This window comes from Paroedura picta, chromosome 2, assembly GCF_049243985.1.
Source record: "Paroedura picta isolate Pp20150507F chromosome 2, Ppicta_v3.0, whole genome shotgun sequence".
NCBI lineage: Eukaryota > Metazoa > Chordata > Lepidosauria > Squamata > Gekkonidae > Paroedura > Paroedura picta.
The window spans coordinates 122,930,667-122,949,187 of NC_135370.1; the positions used below are offsets into that span (position 1 = coordinate 122,930,667).

Below are 18,521 nucleotides of genomic sequence, written 5' to 3' on the forward strand. Positions count from 1 at the left end.
CAGTTGGATGCTTTGCAGCGTAAAGATGTGTTTGTATGGTGTTCATTTTACCAAGACAGGTTTCATTTATTCTTGGTGGTGGTTGCTTTTAATTCCCGTTTTCAACTTTCACAAGGCAAAAGAATTTTGCTGTTGACTCTAACTCTTCCACATTGAGAAGGGGTTTTTCAACTGAGCATGTTTGCCCCCGGGTATGGGGCACTTGCAGAGAAACAGAGCTCTCACAACCTCTAATCTGCTTTCTTGAGAGTCATTCCAGACTCCCATCTCAAGGACCAGGCACAAATGACTAGTGCTAGAATCTCTGCTACTCGGTCAAAGAGCAATGGGAGAAAACACCAAGTTGGTTGATATCCACTGCTGTAGTATTTACCCAAAGCTCTATCCACAGTGTGATTCTTGGGAAAGTACTTCTCTTCTGATTGAGAGGTGGGGGTAGAGGGCAGGAAGAGGCAACTTCCTCTAAACCTAGTGCAGCTGTAGGCTGGGCTCCTGCATTCTGACAACAGGCCTATTTCTGTACCTTGTAATTGTCTTAAGGCAAGTGTGGAATAATTGGCTCCTGCACTGATTGAGGGAAATTCATGGTGTGTGCATCTGGGTTGCAGCATGGTAATTCTTCTAATTGGGCTGATGGAGTGGCAGGTGGTGAGGATTAAATTGCTTTTTAGTTGTCCTGGAGGTATAGTCTTTGTTTCATTTCAAATTAGGTATCTGGAGGGGCTGTACATACTTGTCTTTGAAGATATAAAATCCCCACATGTTGACGAGCAGCAGTGATAAGGCAGGTATTGGTCTCGGAAGGGCTGAATACTGGCCTTGTATGGATAGCCCAGTTTCATCAGAACTTGGAAGCTTAAGCAGGGTTGGCCCTGGTCATATTGGGATGGGAGACCCTGAATACCAGGGCAGCTATATAGAGGCAGTCATTAGCAAACCACCACTGAACATCTCTTGCCTTGAAAACCCCATGGGGTCATCCTGAGTCAGCTGTGACGACAGCAAAAAAAAGGAAAATGGCTAGTAAGAGAGGATCAGTTGGCAACTCTCTGCGCATGTGTTGCATGTGCAACAATGAGCTGGAGCAAGGTGATAATTTGATCATCAAGGGTCAAGTTTAAGGGGGAAGAAACTATCTATGCAGAGGAAAAATTATTGATTGTGGTGTAACTAGCTTCTCACCTTCACAAGATGTCATAGTCCCATTGTATATGGCACTGGTCAGACCACACCTGGAGTACTGTGTGAAGTTCTGGAGGCCTCACTTCAAGAAGGACGTAGATAAAATTGAAAGGGTACAGAGGAGATCGACGAGGATGATCTGGGGCCAAGGGACCAAGCCCTATGAAGATAGGTTGAGGGACTTGGGAATGTTCAGCCTGGAGAAAAGGAGGTTGAGAGGGGACATGATAGCCCTCTTTAAGTATTTGAAAGGTTGTCATTTGGAGGAGGGCAAGATGCTGTTCCCATTGGCTGCAGAGGAAAGGACACGTAGTAATGGGTTTAAACTTCAAGTACAACGCTATAGGCTAGATATCAAGAAAAAATATTTCACAGTCAGAGTAGTTCAGCAGTGGAATAGGCTGCCTAAGGAGGTGGTGAGCTCCTCCTCACTGGCAGTCTTCAAACAAAGGTTGGATACACACTATTTTTGGATGCTTTAGGATGCTTTGGGCTGATCCTGCGTTGAGCAGGGGGTTGGACTAGATGGCCTGTATGGCCCCTTCCAACTCTATGATTCTGTGATTCATCCAGTGAAGCTAGGAGCCTTACATTTGGATGTGGGAGCTGCAGGTTCAAATGTCTGTTCTTCCTTGGAACTCTCAAATTGCCTTGAGTAAGCTTGTCTCTTGTTCTCGCTGCTCACCGCACAAGATTCTTGAGGTGAAAATGGTACTTGGACAAAAAGATGTGGTAAAGAAACTAAGCTATTATCTGGGGTTCTTTATTTAAGCCTTCAGGTTGCTGTTCTTGAAGATTTATGTTCCTGTTGGATGCCCACTGTTACAAGGGGAGGAGTCTGGCCAAAGGCCAAAATTTTGTCCTGCCCCCAAATTTTATTTACCTCCTGTGATTTACAAAGCAATTTGGCTCTTAAGTAGGCTGTGGGCGGAGAACAGAACTTTCCTGTATAGATTGGGTTCCAGACAATATTCTTTCCAACTGGGTTTAGTGGTGCTCATGAGTGACCTAGTGAAGCCAGATGTAAGTACAGACCTGGGAAAGAGAAAGGAGGAAGAAACTGCAGCCATTATCTGCTTATTTTAAAATGTGTACATGTGGGAGTGGAGGGTGTAGCAGTTGCATAGTGTTTCCATGACATCTGCTGGGCTCCTGGACAGTTCTTTCTTTTGTGTAGACAGACACCTCTTAATTTATTGTTCGTAATGAAGAGCAGGTGGGTGAATGAGATGGGAATTCTACACTCCACGTGCAGAGCTCTTTGCCAAGTTTGTTCTTTCTGCTCTGGTGGATCTCATGCCCGAACTGTTACCATATTGCAAGGCTTTCCAGCAAGGCCATGCTGTCTTAAATCATATGGTACCTGTGAGTTTGATCAGAGCAACAATTCTCAATATGCACTCCACATCCTTCTTACACTTGTTGAGCTTTAAGGCACAAATACTGTGTGGGACTGAGAGAATGTGCTGTATGTGACCCTAAGGAAGCACTCTATCTATTCTTGCTTTTGACTCAGCATGGCTCATAAATCATCAGGACCTACTGCTTGGGCAGGCCCCTCTTATAGCACGTGTGTTTTCTGTAACACATTGTGGTCCAGACTGAGTGACACATGTTCCTATGTACACACCACCCAATAAAATGAGTTTAAAACTAATTGTAATTTTCATCTGTCCCAGTTCTGTTTGCTCTCTTACTCTTTCCCTGTTATTTTTAGTAGAAGTCTGTATTAGTAGAAACTGAATTCTACATTAAAAAAATGCATAATTCATTTGTTGTATACATTGGCCCATTTTATCGTAATTGTTCTGCTCATGTGTAAAGATTATGATGTGTGTGTGCTGGGCTGAAATTCTGCCCACTGGTCCACTAAACTGCCAGTGGCATTTTTTAAAAGTTTATATTTATGCCGTTTAGGGCTAAAAACTTGCTTTGGATTATATAGGCAACTAAACAGATACCGGTAAATGTGTTTATGCTATATTGCCCTTGTAGTAGTAAAAACTACCCAGGAATAGCACATACCTTGGACAGGGAGGGGCGAAAGAAGTGGGTGAGAAAGGGAGGTGATGGAATAGCTGGGTCTCAAGTAAGCACTTTGGGAAGGTTAGAGGAAGAAAAGTGATTCCTTGAGTTTAATTCTGATATTTAAAATGGCTTCTTGATACAAAGACAGTGCAGTTCTCTGTGGGAGCAAAGAAAAGAGAAGAGAGATTGGGGTTCTGTGGAGATCAGAAACACTTGAAAGTTATTTGGGTACCAGAAAAGGGATTAGGGAAAACCAGAAATTATTTTCTTGTAAGAAAGAATTGGGTTTTTGAACTGAACATTAAGCTGCCATTGGAGGTAAGGCAGTACTTAATTTAGAAAAAAAGTAAGTTGCTATAGTTCAGGCCTATGTGACAATCATATGCTGTGTGGCTTTAGATTTTTGGCAGGTGGCTCAGTAATGAGAGTATTTCAGTCCTCATGCTTCTCTGGACACAAGAGATTTCACTGTGTTTGTAAGAACCTAAGGGAATTGTGTGACTTCAGGGGAAAAAGACAGATACAAAACTTATGGCCCACGAAAAAAATAGTGTTTAAGAAAAATAGCCATGCAGCCTGTGGATAGGATATACATCTATTTACATTTTATTTAGAGAATTTATATGCTGTCTCTGCAGAGGCCTGTTCAAGGTGGCTTACGAGTCAAAACCATATTACAATACCACAAAAACAACTAATTCTGTAGTGCTGACATATTTCAAAGGGCACACAAGGGAATATTTGAGACATCTTGGTTGACAAAAGGGAGGCTGGGATTCTGGAGAAGGGGGGACTAAGTTTTATGCATAGTCTAATACAGGGGTAGTCAACCTGTGGTCCTCCAGATGTCCATGGACTACAATTCCCATGAACATCCTGCCAGCAAACGCTGGGTGGGGCTCATGGGAATTGTAGTCCATGGACATCTGGAGGACCACAGGTTGACTACCCCTGGTCTAATATGTATCCATGGTTCCTCTATATATTTGTGAAACAGCCTGGGGGGGTGGGACGTGTCCGGCTATCCAAGTTGGAATAGGGCCAATCAAAGCTGGCTGCACCCCTGATTGGCCCTGCCCTTGCAGCTCCTGCCCTCCGTCCCTGGACTCTAGCCTCTTTGCTCTCAGTGCCTAGAGCCAGCAGCAGGTAAGGGGAGAGGGCCCTGGGCAAAGGGTTGTGGTGGAGGGCTTGCTAACGAGGGCCTCTTGGCCTGCTGACTGCCTGCTAATGAGCTCTGTCTGGGCCTGCTAACGAGCTGGCCAGCCCCTGACGGCTCACTTGATCCAGCTGCCAGCTGTGGCCCAAAGCCACCTTAAACTGCCTGGCTGGGGCACAGGGGAAGGGGCCCTTTCAAGGCCCATTCTTAGGAACGGGATTTGATGCTAGTTATATAATATAGTTATGAGCCAAAACTTTTTCTGCGAGGCTACAAGTAGTATGTGTGTTGTTGTTGTTTTAAATTAAAGAGTTAAAAGCTCAAAATTCTTAGGAGGTTGAATTACGCCTCTTGTACCGCATTCTGTTGCAAAAAACCTTGGGTATGCCATGTTGCAGAAGGCTGAACAGAGAGATGATATTAGTCACATGGATCACATGTGAACGAGGAGTGGTGTGCGGGGGCTTTCTCTGCACTCCTCTGTGTGACACACAGTGTGATAGTTTATAAGGAGATATAGCAAGCCCTCTATATTTAGCCTCGAGCTCTATTCTTTTGGAGCTCCAGTTTCCTTTTGTGTTTGTGTTCCCAGGTGACCCATTGAGCAGGCACTTAGCTCAGCCTCCTCCTCCCCTCCACTCTGGTTATGAGCTAGATTCCTTCTGAAGGTTGTTGCTTCAAATATGATCAGTGGATGAATGTCATTGTCTCAGAGAGCTATACTTACCTGCTCCCTCGCCACTTTACCTAACCATGTCTGTAACGGTATATGTACGTAATGGCTGCGCATGTCATATAAAACCTGTATCACTGCTAGTAGGGATTCAATAGTCCTTGTGTCACGAGCATTACAGTAAACAAATTAGGGTTTTGAGATGGGACCCAAATCACTTTCATTTCAACTTTTAGAGAACAGCACAAAGATTATGTATTTCATGATTATATGGTGTAAAACTATTCCTTTGTAGTAATTAGTGTGTCAGACTAGGAACTGGCTGACCCAGTTTGAACCCCCACTTTGCCATTAAAACTTGCTAGGTGACCTTAAGTTGAAGCTTACTGACTCAGACTACTTCATAGAGTTGTTGTTAGAATAAAATGGAGGAGGAGAGAACAATGTTGGGCCTCTGTTGCAAGAAGAATGGAAAATGAAGTCTAAATAAATAGTTCAATGTCTTTTTTTTTCCTTTGCATTTTTCTCTGGGAATCTGTATCTGCATTTACTAAACATCAATGAAAAATCACTTGTTTTCTTTTGATTCTATTAGTTCTATTCTATTGATGGAAAACATCTTCCACCAGGCTTTTGGTCAAGGCTAGGGCTAGAAGATCCTGGGTACCCCCCCCCCCCATTACGGGGTTGGCTATTATGTCTGACATCAGCTGCCTGCAGATATGAGCTCGGGCTCGTTGACTGGACTTGGTTAGAAGGTGGGAACAAGGGGAGAGATTTTATGCTGCCATTGTTAGTTATTTATTTTCTGTATTTTAACTGTGTTGGGGTTTTATTGTAATTGGGGTTGTAACCTGCCACTCACTGGCAATGCGGAAAGTGGAGGTAGGGAGGTAAATAAAATATCTCCAGAGCTGTGAGCTGCTACTTGATCTGCAGAAAGTCTGATGGCCAAATGTTGCTTTTGGTGTTATGGGCCATATGTGCCTGTGGAACATGAAACAGGGATGCTTGAGTGGGTACAGGCATAGGGTTGGATCACGTGAGTCTGTTCTGCCTTGCAGAGGGCTCAGCAGCAGCCACTTGTTATTTTGCTGCATTCTTGGTGAATATAACTAGTAACTAGTCTTTAACCGCTCCTCGCGGAGCGGATAAAATAAAACAGTAGGGGCTCCGTTGGCAGGCCCTGACCGGGATGAGGAAGTGCCGATAGGCCCCTTCCCCCAGAATGACAATCGGAGGAAGCGCCTGCCGATTGGGCCCTCCGACTGTCAGTCCGGCGGCAAGGGACCAATGGTGAGCCGCACGCAGTGCGGCTCGCCATTGGTCCCTTGCCGCCAGACTGATGAATCGGGAGGCGTGAAGCACTTCCTGATCCACTCCCCCTCCGCGTTCCCCAGCATACGGCTGCCCGCCGCCATTACCTGCCTCCCCTTGGACAGGGCAGGTCGCCGCCTCGCAGGATCCAGCGATGGCGGCAGCGGTGGTAGCGGCGGATGCCCGCGCACAGAGGGGCGTCTGCTGGAGCGAGCTGGTGCCGGGCCAAGCTCCAGCGGCGCCGCCGCCAGCACCGTGCACTTCCACACGCCCTCCGCCGCCGACCCACACTGCTAGCAGCGGCCGCCACCCACAGCTCTAGGAGCGGGCCGTGCCGCCAGCCGCCCCAAGAGACACCAGCGGCTGCGCCGGCACCCGCCCCGCCTGCTCAGAGGAAGCACCAAGCTCGGCAGCAGGCGGCCGCAGCGCCGGCACCTGCTGCGATGCCGGGCCTGCCGCCTGCAGAAGAGAAGCCCTCGACTTGCTCCTGGCCTCCCGCCCGCCGCCATCTCATGCCTCGCCCCCACAGTCACTGGTGGGCCGCGGGACGGGGAGGGCGTATGGGGAGGGCCCATGGAGCCGCTAACATCCTAATCGTGACCCCGCTAGCGCCCTCGTAGTTACTAGTACATAATAATTTGACACAGATCAGTATTTTATTTATATTTTCATATGGCCCGCAGCTGATCCTTATAGATCATGGGATGAACCTGGGAAGGATTGTAGGAATTGTAGAAATTCCAAAAACAGTATTATTTTATTAGAACTTATGAAAATACCACAAACCAGTCAGCAGTTGGTTGAGTTCTCCTGAGTTAATATTCTCTAAGAATGGTTGCTTTTTGTTTGATTCTACATTCAAGAAACGTTTGGTGTATTTTTTTGAACCCTGTTTAGTACTCAGTATTGTGCAATCCAGTTAAATCTGCAACACATTCTGTATTCCATTTGAAGGCTCTATGAACTGCAGACTAGGGATTCCTCCATCTTGCCCTGAAACATTTTCCCCTCCTTCACCTTTCTTTTTTATAATTTGCATATCTATCTTGATGAAGAATTCTGGGAAATTTGAAAACTTGCTTAGCTCTTTGTGATGTTTGTGCTGAGAAAGCTATTTTTGTGGTAATGCAGCATATGGCTGGTGGTCTTTGTGAACTGCAACAGTAATGGGTCCTGTTGCTCTCCTATAAAGGAGGGTGTATGACAGACTGATGATATGAGACTGTGTGATCTATGATGAGCACCACAGTCCACAACTGCTTTATAAGAGCCAGCTTGGTATAGTGGTTAACAGTGGCGGCTTGTAATCTGGAGAGCCAGGTTTGATTCACGACTCCCCTACATGCAGCCAGCTGGGTGACCTTGGGTTAGTCACAATTCTCAGAGCTCTCTCAGCCCCACCTACCTCATAGAGTAGACATTTCAGAGCAAGCCTCCTTTGTCAATGTGCCTTTGCAAAAACTCTCAGACTTTCTCACCAGATCGTTTCTGCACTGGGGCTTCTTGCTGAGCTGCGGGTTGGAGTTTGAGCCAGGGCAGGTTGCCCCACCTCTTCCTGCTTCTGCATGAGGGAGCATTTTGCCCAGTGCACCTCGTCCACCTCAGATTTGTGCTCCCGCATGGAAGCTGGGGCAGCAAAGTTTCCAGTGAAGAAATGGTCCAGGTTTTGTAGAACTGGGATTATCTTTCTCCTAGGTTTGTCACTATATTAAAAATTACTTCCTCTGATTCAATCTTTGTGATTTATTGTTTGTTTGTTTTTTGCTCAATGTGCCTTTTGTAGTTACTTCTCATCTCTCTATATTTGTTTTTCTAAGGAGCTTCCAAATAGTTATCAAACATGGCATTTACAAGTGATCTAACTGTCAAGTACTGCTCACATCTAGGCCTAAAATCATCAATGAAACGTCATCATCTGTCTTTTAGATAATTCTATTGTGTGAGTTCCTGTCCCTTTATACTTTCATTGTGTTATGTGACAGGCAACTGTAGAAAGTTGTACGTTTCTTGTCTCTCCAAAATGACATGCCAGTTGGCTCAGCACCAGAGTGGATTGTTGATTCCTGTCGATCAAGGAACAATACTTTCAATTCAAGATTGTTGCTGAAGGCAACTGTATGTTGCTGGATTTAATCAGGCAATCCAGTTGTAACTTTTCTTTTGCCCCACCATATGTCTTGTGCTTACACCTGCTTCCTTCTTCACTTGCAGGCTTTTTGAAATGTTCTCTGTATGCCCTGCAGATCATCTCCTGCCATCACTAATGGTCACTGCTGAGTTGTTAATACACTTCTCTTTAAGCTATTCTTGGCAGTGCCAACTAATGGCAAGCTTTAGTCATGATACAAATATGGTCAAAAACCTGGACGTGGGTGTATTCCAACGAATGTTGCCTTGGGGCCCTTTCCAGTGGGTGGAGAGAACAGTCTAGAGGTCACTTCTTCTTTTAATGATTCATCTTCCAAGGTCTCGGGTGCAAACAGGGGGCTTATTTGTATTGGGAGTTTACAAGAATAGGCATTCAAGCTGGAGTGAACTTAACATAAAGTTGACCTGGAATACCCCATGTTGTAACTGCTGTCTCTTCTGACATTTGCCAGAACTGAACACACTCACGTTCAAGGGGCCAAACACCTAAGAACAGCCTAAATTGTGCATTCATAAAAATGCTTAAAGGCAAACTTCTATGCATTTTCTCTTTTTGTATTTTATTTTGATCTTTGGAGCAAGGGCTGGATAGGTGGGAGGTGGGACCATACGACAATTAGATTTGCCAGTGTGTATAGCCGTAAAAAATCGTGGATCATTTGCTCAAAGCAACAAATCCCAGCATTGGATTGTTACCCACTCTTTCTGTATTTCTAATCTTACATTGGAGAAAGCCCATGCTCTTTAGAATTGCTACAGTCACATTGGCCGCAAACTTCTTTAAAGCATGAAAGCTGAGATTCACAGAATGCCGTAGCCTATACTTGTACACCAGTCATACACAAACAGCATATGTATCCTGTCCAGGAGATTAAGTGCTCTGACAGAAAAATTATCCTCTGTGTTAAGGGAACATATTCCCTTGTTTCAGTTTAATTGTGTCACACTGTAGGCAGAAGTCCCTGAATCAGCCACCATTAGATATCCTATCTTATCTTTAAAAAGCGAGAGACTCAGATTGGCCAAATTTTAATGCATGTACCCGGATAGGCAGATTCAGCTTCCATGGTCATAATTATGAGGAAATTAGTAGGAGAAACTGGATGGAGGACATGAGCAAATCTTGGTAAAAAATTTAAAGAAATATCTGGGGGGGGGGGAGACCTGAAAAGTTGAGGGGAAAGCCATGTGTGGGGGAAGCAGTCTGGTCTCTTAAGTCACATGGCCAAAAGAGGATGTGATTCTATGAGGAGCCTGAGAAGTCAAATTGCCAGATGCAAACCAACATAGCATTAAATAGAAACAGGCTAACTTGTATGGTTGACATGTTCTCCTCCTAGGCGGCTTTCAAACTTAAATTGATTTTTTATCATAAGTGTTAATGTTGCTCTGAGAAGACAGGTTGAGCTTGGATCTGCAGGCACAAAAAGTCCTATGGTTTGTCCTCCCCCTACCCCAAAGAGCTCACTTCCCAAGGAAAGCATTGCCGTAAACAGCTCAGTATGATTAGCTGCTACTGGTTATGTTTACCTGCTACTGGTATGTTTACCTACTACTGAAAGTGATGTGAAATGTTATGCAAATAGGACTCCCAAAGGTTCACTAGGTCTGGTGGTGATTTGAGACTAAATACTGTTACTCTCCAAGGTAACAGTAATTTAAGATTTACAGCATGAAGAATTTTCTCCACAGCTGAGATCATGGAGAATATTCTTCATACAGGAGAGCTGAAATGACTATTACTGCTTCTCTAATGGACACTTTTTAGGGTTGCCTCCATTTTGAACATGGAGGACTTGGATTTGGATATTTAAGCTGCCTTCTGTCTTGTATAGAGTGACAACTGCAGCCCTAGTGTTCACCCAGTTCTACAGACCAGTATGACAGAAGCTCGATCTTTGCTAATTCCACTTGGGGTCTCCTTATCACTCTCCCTGGGCCCTGCAGATTCACTACTGGAGCAGCTTGAGGCCTGGGTGCAATATACTCATGAGCCACCTCCTAGTGGTTTGAGGCCATTGCCCTAAAGGAAGAGTGGGTGGGGAAGGTCCCTGTATCTAGTACATATTTTTCTGCGTAGGCTGCCAAGTGTGAAGCTTATATACACACTCACGTTCCTCCAACTCTTGCCCACAGCCTAGAAGAGGGAGGGGAGCATGCCAAGCCATATGTTGCCTGCTTCATGTGTAAGTTCTCTCAATCGGATTGTTAGTGTTGTATCTTCTTCTGTCCCTGGCTCTTGCCTTAAACTGTCCTGAATCTGCCCTAAGCTTCTTAACATGATGACTGTGAGGTCACTATCAAACAGCACAGCTTGCCCCAGAGTTTGACTGAAATACCTGGCTTTTAGGCTCTCAGGATGAAGCAGAGCCTCTGTGATTGTGAGGTGCTGGCACAAGGCAGGTATAAAGGCAGGCTAGGCAGCTCGGTGAACCTTCAGTGAGAATTGAATCATAATGCCTCTTAAAACAGTTTTCAAGTGTTAATGTACCTGTATCCCTTCAGATGCTGGTGGTGAATTGAGAATGAAAACACTGCCATTGATAGAAAAATTAATGTGCTTGTACTAGTTCATGTTGATGAGAAGTTTTCCTACAGATGTTGGTCAAGCAAAAATGTAATTCATCATGTGCATGGTGAACAGGACAACAAAAATAATGTTTGATTAATATCCTTTGCATTCCTAAATTGTAGTTACCTGAAAAAACTTGGCTACTCAGTTGTTAAAGATGTGCCTTATATCGGTGGTCCCCAACCACCGGGCCGTGGCTCCCTCTTCCCGCTCCCCCCCCCCCACAGTGAGAAACTTCCCAGGCCGCAAGCTTGCGGCCCGGGAAGCTTCTTTTTTGCGAGAGGGGCGGAGTGGGAAGCGTGCCCACCAGTGCAAACGCGCATGCGCGGCAGGTCCACGCATGCACATTTGCGCCATGTGAGGCCGCAAATGCACATGCGCAGCACTTTCGCGCATGCGTGGCAGGTCCGTGCGTGTGTGTTTGCGGCCGTGCATAGTGCAAACACACATGCGCGGACCTGCCGCGTATGCGTGAATGCATGAAATTTCCTCGCATGCGTGTTTGCAGCCGCACATGGCACAAACGCGAATGCGCGGCAGCCAGATCGCCCTCCCCCCCACCGGTTCGCAGCCTAATAAAAGTTGTGGACCACTGCCTTACATTAAAGGTAAAGGTATCCCCTGTGCAAGCACCGAGTCATGTCTGACCCTTGGGCTGACGCCCTCTAGCGTTTTCTTGGCAGACTCAATACAGGGTGGTTTGCCAGTGCCTTCCCCAGTCATTACTCATTACTCAGCTCTTTCAGATGCACCTTACATTATGACAGACAATAAGAATTCTTTCATATACATTTTAGGGTTTATATAAATATTGGGATTCTATCTGGAACTGATATTTTTCAAAAACATCCATCTTACCAAATGGACAAAATCGTGGTTACCTAGGACTTTTTATGCTTTCTAGTTTCTTTACTTTGATTATTTGGTTTTCTTCCTAAATAAGACAACTTAAATGTATTCTGTATTTCCTCAAGATTTGAGAACTTATTCTATGCCTCCTACTAGACACCTTGGTCTGTGAGCTAAGTTAGACTGACGGTGCGTGATGTCCCAAGGCCATCCCAGTGGCAGACTGGGAAATCAAACCTGAGTTGCCCAGATTCTACTCCAACTACTGCAGCAAACAGGGCCAGAACATCAGAACAACAGAAATGCTTTCTGAAAGACCAGAAATGCATTTAGCTTATACCAGACTAGAAATCAAGGCCGCTGTATCGGAAATACGGCGGGCACTAGCAGGTCTTCCCTGGCACCTGGGAAGTGCACCCTTCGCCAATGGGAGTTGGCGGGTGCGCTTCCCGGGTGGCAGCCAATGCAGGGCCTCCCCTGGGGCTACAGGCCCTCCCCTGCCTGCCTTCCAGGGCCTGGGGGCTTACCTGGCATGTTGGCAGGCAGCGCGGCAAGGGTGGACATGGGCCGAAGGTGTCAGGAAGTGCTTCGTGCCTCCCAACTGATCAGTCATGGCCCAAGGGGCCAATCGGCAGCCACGCTGCGTGTGGCTGCCGATTGACCCCTTGGCCCCAGACTGACAAGCGGAGGGCCCAATCCCGATTGTCAGTCCGGGGCCAAGGGGCCAATTATTGCCCCCCCCCATCCCGGACAGCGCCCACTCCCACAGTCCTTACTCCTTTATTTATACCGCAGAGTGGTAAAGATGGTTAACAATCGTGTATACTTGTTTTAACAGTCTAGAAATATACTGTAGCCCTATGTATAGCATCAGCATTTCCAAGGATGAAACAACTAAGATGGGTGGTTTTGGATAGCATGTTGAAGAAGGATGCCAGTGCTTAAAAGGTATATCCCCTGTGCACGCACCAAGTCATGTCTGACCCTTGGGGTGACGCCCTCCAGTGTTGTCATGGCAGACTCAATACAGGGTGGTTTGCCAGTGCCTTCGCCAGTCATTACCGTTTACCCCCCAGCAAACTGGGTACTCATTTTACTGGCCTCGGAAGGATAGAAGGCTGAGTCAACCTTGAGCCAACTGCTGGGATCGAACTCTCAACCTCATGGGCAGAGCTTTCAGACTGCATATCTGCTGCCTTACCACTCTGTGCCACAAGAGGCTCCTAGCTATCCTAGCTATAATGCCTCAATAAGTGACTGAAGTCTAGTGAAGAGTATGAAGCCAAAGCATTCTGATACAAACCACCTTTAAAAACAGACCTGAAAATTGCATGAGTGGCTATTGTGACCAAAGCAACAAGTCAGTTTGTGTATTTATTTTGGACTTTTTATTTTTGTGTGAAGAATGAAACAGGAGTCCAATGGGAACTAATAAAAAGACTAATGGCATTTATTACAACACGAAAGCTTCTGCTGCAATAAATTTCGTACATCTTTAAACTGTCACTGGAATTTATTTTTATTTTGCTGCTACAGGCTAATGTGGCTTCCCCCCCCCCTCAAATTATGTTTGCTTATGTCTGACTCATGCTAGATGAACTAGCATGCACATCAAAGCTTATATGTTGAATAAAGCTTTGTCAGTCTTAAGATGCCACTGGATTCAGACTTTGTTTTACCACTTCAGACCAAACCAGCTACCCAGCTGAATCTATTTTTATAGATTATACTGGCTTCTGGTGGGATTCAGTTTCTCCAGCACAGCATCAAGGCCATTGTTCCTTTACCGTCAATTAATTGTTGAAAACCAGGTCAGATGACCTTCTCTCCTATGAATTCAAAGAACTGTTTCCCTCTGGCCACTTAGACATGGTCTCTGGGCAATGAGAGTGTCTCCAGTGACATTTCCCTCCACATTCAACTGCCTCGTGTGCTGTTCTTTTCCAGTCATTACTCTGCCGTCTTTGGAACTGTACGCCAGAGACTTTGTCATCATCTCCCCCCCCCCCCTTGAAGGCATTGTTCTCTCTGACAGGTGGCAGTGTGTTTATGAGAACAGCGGGAGATCCGTCTTTACGCAATGCTGCTTGCTTCACAGGGCAGGTGGTGCTTTTACTGGATTCTGAGAATGCAAGGCCCAGGAGCTGTCTGGCCTTGCTATCCAGTGAAGCTTGACAGCTTGCCTGGGAGAATTGGCCAGACTTATTTATTTATTTATTTGAGCTGTTTCCCGCCACTCCCAGCAAGCCAGCTCGTGGCGGGTTACACAATTAAAACCCAATAAAAAATTAACACAGTACAAAAATACAATAATATAACATGATGGTAAAAATAAGCCCTCCCCTATAATGGTACAGCAACTGACAGGGGTGACAAGAAAGTACAACAGCTGGCCACCACCAATGATGTTCCCAAGCGTGGTGGCAATTGTTCTTTAGGGGGGCCCATCCAATCTTCTCACAGCATTGGCCTCATCCATAGACCTGGCGGAATTTTGCTTCTAAGACAGCCCCATGTGGAGTTGACTTATTAAAAATACATGTTCAGTAGCTTATATGGCCTGCAAATCTTGTGCTTGGAAATGGTTGGATCAGAGCTACAGCAATTTCGTTTCATATATTTGTCATTCCATGGAAGATAAACTTTTTGAAATAGGTCACAGTCTGCCTCTGTTTTGGTATAGTAGAAACCAGGAAGTTGACAGTTTGTAGGGGAATAATCATGAGGGTTGTCCTGCTGCTGATGATTGCTGTGCCTTAGTGAATATCAGAAAAGCCTTGCTGGACCAGACCAGTAGTCCATTTAGTCCAGCACCCCATTTTCTCATGGTGGCAAATGAATAGGCAATACGGGCCAAGGCCTTCCTTAGCCACATTATTTAGAGGTTTGCTGCCTCTGCATATGGAAGTTCTCTTTATTCCATATGAGTTCTACCCATCGGGGGAATCTGCCCTTCAAGGATCTGTATTATTTTCTAAAGCCAACTGTGTTTGACTGTATCTAGCAGCACTTAATCCCATTATTGAATTACTTCTTAAGTTGAAGAAGTACATCCTTTTGTCTGTCCTGAATTTGTTTTCCATCAACATCATTGAGGATCCCTAAAATCTAATGCTGAAGGAGAGGGAGAAAGCATTCTCTCCCCACCTTCTCCACTTCTTTGCTCAGGGTGAGGAGGGGATGAAAGTCCTCAAGCCCAAGGCAGCTCATCCTCTAGGTCAGGGGTAGTCAACCTGTGGTCCTCCAGATGTTCATGGACTACAATTTCCATGAGCCCCTGCCAGCAAATGCTGGAAGGGGCTCATGGGAATTGTAGTCCATGGGCATCTGGAGGACCACAGGTTGACTACCCCTGCTCTAGATTCAATGCCATTGGGGTCTTGTGCTGATGATTCAGGGAATTTTAGATAAGATTACTGGGACAGGCTTGCTCATGGCAGGCTGTTGTTTCTTATTGCCAGCTGCCTAATGTACTTTATTTGAGAAATTTGAATGTCATTTACATGTGGTAGAAAAGAGGTGAAGAATTAAATGAGGCATCCCAGTTTTGTAGGAGAGGTTGGCCACTCTTATTTGTGCTTTAGAGAAAAAGCTATCCAAAACATTTTGTATTTAAGCAGTCTAACCACCATATTTCACCTTGTACACTTATGTTTAGATTATATATAGATGGGACTTCTGAGCTTGATGTCGTTTTTCAGATAGCCCCACTAAAACAAAGCTTCAGGGCCATGTTGCTCACAGTGTTCCCAGTGCCTAGTCCTGGTGCATTTGAATGACAAATCAATATCTGTGTCTAGCTGCCAAGGTGAGTGCTGTGGATGAGGCCTCAGAGCCAGCTTGGTTTTGTGAACGGGAGGGGGGAAGGGTAATGCAGTTTCTCCTGTTAGATCTGCAACCTGAGTCTCCTTACTGAGCTTTCCTGTGGTGTATCTGGGTCACAGAGACACTGGGAGAGGTTTGAAAAGCATTGACAGGCTCCTTGGCAGATACTACTTGTCTCTTGCTGGATAGAGAGATTACTCCACCTGGTGGTGAGAACAGCATCTGGCCATTCAGCTAACTTTCATTTTGGGCATGTGCCAGTAGAAGAATTGGTTTTTATATGCTACTTTTCTTTACCAGAAGGAGTCTCAAAGCAGCTTACAATCACCTTCCATTTCCTATTCCCAAAATAGACACCCTGAAAGGTAGGTGAGGCTGAGAGAGCCCTGATATCACTGTTCCATCAGAACAACTCTATCAGTGCTTTGGTGACCCCACAGTCACCCAGCTGGCTGTATGTGGAGGAGTGGGGAATAAAATCCCACTAACCAGATTAGAAGCCACCGCTACACCAAGCTGGCTCTTTATTTCATAGGATGTCCTTTGTTCAATTCAGGATTTGAGAAGGGCTAAGATCCTACCAGAGAGAAAAAAACCTAAGCATTATCCCAGTTTGTTGAAATGTAGGAATCTCATCACTGAAAAGTCTTAGCTGATACTTCTAGCAGTAATAATGAAAAAAAACATGCTTCATTTTAAAATAATACATATGTACATACTAGAGGCAAAGCCCATTGTACCCAGGAATGCAACGGGTGCTAGGATGCACGCCTGCATTGTGGCCTTCCTGGGGACTGGCTACATGGCAAAACTCCTGCCCCCCCCTTGGACTCTTGAGGCCCTGCCTCCAAACGTCAAGGAATTTTCCTGACCCAGGGGTCACTGACTTCCAGCTGCATCCTGGAAATCTCCTGGAATTGGATTATAGAGATCAGCTTCCCAGGGAAAAATGGCTGTTTTGGAGGGGGGACTCTATGATAACTCATCTCCAGGCTCCCAGAGATGAAAAGGCTTGCATGGGGGTGGGGGGGGGACTCTGTGGCAGAGAGGTTGCACTATGGGAAAGGTTGGGACCTGGGGATTTGCTGGAATTACAGGTCATTTCCAGGAAACAGAGATCAGTCCCCCTGGAGGAAAGCCCTGGCTTTTGATCCATTGGAGGTGCAGGGATGCCAAGCTCCAGATAGGAAACAAAGAGAAATGCTGGTTGCTAGTAACTGCTAATAACCATAAACATCAAATAATAATTAATATAAACTTGTCAGTTTCTTTCTTAAATGAAAATATTTAATTGATAGCAAATTTGCTTGAAGAACTGAAAACCTTTCAGTCCGTATGTTCTTCAGTTCAGTATCATCGGAGTAAATAAAAAAACAGTTGTATGTTACTATTATAATCAAACATGAAAACATTGATTGCCAAAGAACTTACAGAGGATTTGTCAGCTTTTCTCAACTTATTACCATTGAGAAACCCCTGAAATATTCTTCAGGCTTTCAGAAACCCCAAAATTGGATTCTCCAGGTCCCAGTTGGAGGCTAGCATCCCCACCACTGTTCAGGGATGCCAGCCTCCAGATGGGACCTGGAGAACCCACAGAATGAAAGCTCCTCTCCAGACTGCAGAGATCAGTTCCCTTGGAAGAAAGGGCTGCTTGGGATGGGGACAGAGGGCTGTGTTGCACTCCCCTCTAAACAGAGAGAGAGAGAACACAGAAGACAAAAGCATTCCTCCCTTCTGAAATTGCAAACATTAACCACACAATCACCTCTCCTTGTAGGAAATACCTGTCTCGCTTCTTGGATTGTTCTGAGAAGCCATTGGCCAGAAGGTCCACATTTAAAGGAGAAGAATTCTGTAACAGTCAGTGAGCAAGTCAAGAAGACTTACACCATTCTTCTGCAACAGTTTCTTCTGCCTGTGCTCTAGCTACATCTCTTTAAGGCAATGGCAGTTTGTACAGCTTGGTGTAGTGGTTAAGAGCAGTGGCTTCTAATGTGTGAACTGTATTTGATTCCCTGCTCCTCCACATGCTGGATGACCTTGGCCTAGTCACAGTCTTGTTAGAAACTGTTCTCACAGCAGTTTCTCTCAAAGCTCTCTCAGCCTCACCAATCTCATAGGGTGTCTGTTGTGGGGAAATGAAGGGAAGATTATTATAAGCCACTCTAAGACTCCTTCAGGCAGTGAAAAACAGGGTATAAAAACCAACTATTCTACTTGGAAATGCTACTAGGAAACAGTGTCTCCCCTTCCCCACCACTATATTTTCCCATGGGCACACGGTGCTTCTGTGCCCTGTTTACACTTTCCCCATTTTCCATGCCATTACTCTCAAATTTGCTTTGTTGTCATGGTCTGGCTGTCTGCGTGCAATTTGACCTGATTTGCCCTCATTGGCAGAGTGTGATTTAAACTGATTGGCCTTCATTGGCAGAGTGCAGTTTGAACAGATTGGCTGTCACTCATGAGTAAATGTTCCCAGGACAGGGGCTTATCCTGGCCACCCCATGTCCCAGAGGGCCAGCAGGAGACTTTTTCTGGGTCTTACACACACACTGCCCCCAAAGGCATGCCAGGCCTGTGCCAAGAGGTGGCTTGCCCCCCCCATGTCCTCCAAATTGAAAGAGGCCAGGAGGCCAGGGCAATTTACTGGCACAGGGCTTAGCTCTGAGGCCAGCTTTTCTTCCACCCAGCAAACCTCTAAAATTGGCAGGAAGTTGGAGAGCTGACTCCTTATTAGCCTTTCCTGGCTGAGAGCTCCCTCCTGA

General features: G+C 45.6%; 1 protein-coding gene across 7 annotated transcripts in view; it reads left to right on the forward strand.

The window, feature by feature from the left end:
- DGKZ (diacylglycerol kinase zeta) overlaps nucleotides 1–18,521 on the forward strand; it is a 151,080-nt gene that overhangs the window by 43,502 nt on the left and 89,057 nt on the right. The gene's annotated exons all lie outside the window — the stretch shown is intronic.